Below are 2,414 nucleotides of genomic sequence, written 5' to 3'. Positions count from 1 at the left end.
ACAAGCTTTTCTCCAAACCACAAACCTATCAAGCTAACTGCACTTGCAGCTAGGCATTCTGGGGGGAAACTCTTATCGCCTGCTTCTGCAATGCCAGCATATCCCAAGCACAGCTGTGTCATGCAAAATAATTCACAATCCCACACAAATCAATGATCTGTCTCAGATGACAAAAGCAACAAGTGAAACACATGCAAGCTGTATAGCACTTCAGGGGTTAAAACATTTACCATATCTTCTCAGGACCCCCCTAAAAGAACTTTGTAAACGGCATGTCAATAGTATCATCAACCCCATTCCCAAAGACACTTCGTGAGGTCATGGCATAGGGGAGACTTCAGCGGAGAATGTCCTGGTTCACAGCCCACTTGCTTAACCACTACACTTCACCGCCTCTTAGACTGGACACAGAACCTTCATGAACAATGCCCCTAATACAGTAAGAGGCAACACATTAAGAAGCCCAATATGAGCATTTTATGTTGCAAGAGCTAGTTGCAAACAAGGTTTCTGTTTGTTAACGTACAGAATCAACAATGATTATGACTCCCAAAGCATTATGTCTGTACACTTTAGCTCCTTCCTTCAGTTAGCCATGCCAAGCTGCACAATGTGCCTGATCCTTATCTGTATTGACAATGCTGCCTGTGATTGTGGCACCATGAGCACACTTAATAAAAAACCCTCCTATTGCCATTACCCAGGTTACTACCCAAGTATTTCCTAACATGGGTCCCATGACTAACCCTTGAGGAATGCCACTTGTTACTTATCTCCAACATGAAAGTGCTTTGTTCTCTCTACTAATTCCTTACCCACTGCAGAATACCTGCATAAAATGTCCATGTTTTTAAGATTGGATAGTTTAACCAGACAGCATAGGTTTTACTTAACTGACTGACATGCAAGACCCAAGCTTTGATTTACTGAAATCTAAGTACTGGTTCAACCCACATTTCCCTTAAAAAAAATCCGTTTTTTAAAAAAAAGATATCAAATTTAGGGTGGCTCATTCCACCTTTTTATGAATCCACTCTACGTTTTACCACCTACCATAAGAATTTAACATATACATGGAATCTACTCTATTGCATTAAGAATTCTCTTTTACAATTTGGTCTAAGCATTGTCTCTCTCTGAAATTAAACTAACAGGTCTGTGGTTACCTAGGCAACTTATTCCCTCTTCTTCCATATAGGCAATATATATAATCATCAAGTAGCAACCATCAGATTCTATGTCAGTCTTATAATCGGGCCTTCTATTCCACACACCAGCTCCTTTGACACTCTCAGTAGTAGATCATCAAGATGCGAGTCCACAGACCAAGATCATATACATAAACCTACCTGGAAATAGGATAAAAATCAATGTGACTTATAACACACTGATACTTCTGAGTAAGCATAGTTTAGAAGTTTCAAGATGTGTTTCCAACAAATGCAACAAATCTCTCACCATAATCTTTATCATGACTAAGAACAGAGTATTTATTGGATATTTTTGATACACATAGTAACACACACCAAGTGAAGTGCATAAAATAATGTAGCAGTAGCATTTAGATGCAGTAAATCCTATTTACCAACAGTGAACTCATTCTCCAAGTATGGATTCTTATGAAGCCAAAAAGGACCCCATCTATGCAGAGTAGGAAGGAACCCTCTTGACTTGGGTGAATCCCAAGGTTTGCAGAAGTACCCCCAAAAAATCACTAGAAAAGGAAAAGGGAGAAAACAGAACAGACCAATGAGCATGCTTAATAGCCACAGAATGCCCAGTGTTGGGGGGGGGATGAAAAAATTAAAGGGAAAAATGAAATGGAGCATCCTGGAAAAGGGTATGGCAACCTGGTGCCATGTACAGGAGCACTTCACATTACAATATTTTGTTGCAGGTTCCATGTTTTCTATATTCTTTATGTCTGCAAATCCCATTTGTTTTTTTACAAAATGCTTCTATTTTCCAAATGCTTCTATTAAATTTTTAAAAAATAGATCTAGATGTCCACATTTTTGCAGCATAAAACCTGATTGAAACTTTTCAGGTTCTCCCACCTCCACCCCCACCCAAACTTAAACAAAAGCAGTCTGAAGAACAGCAAAAGCCAGAAGCCAGACTTCCAAAAAGAGAACAACAGACCCCATTCCCCTCCTGAAACAATTTCCCCCACAGCTGTCAAGTTGCTCATTGCTGCTTTCAGGAAGTAGTAAGTGGTGCATAGGCAGCAGCTGCCTAGAGTTTAACCTCTTTTATATGTAATTTCTCAGCTGAACATGGACACAGTGAGTCAGCCTGACTGATGTGGGAGGCTGAGGACTTCTTTGAAGAAACACGATTATCAATGGTCAAAGCACTCATCCCTTTAAAAGGTTATTCTCATCTATTGGCTGAACAGGGAAGGCCACTGCATG

The sequence above is a fragment of the Rhineura floridana genome, chromosome 3 (assembly GCF_030035675.1).
Source record: "Rhineura floridana isolate rRhiFlo1 chromosome 3, rRhiFlo1.hap2, whole genome shotgun sequence".
Lineage (NCBI taxonomy): Eukaryota > Metazoa > Chordata > Lepidosauria > Squamata > Rhineuridae > Rhineura > Rhineura floridana.
Note: the sequence above shows the minus strand (reverse complement) of the source record.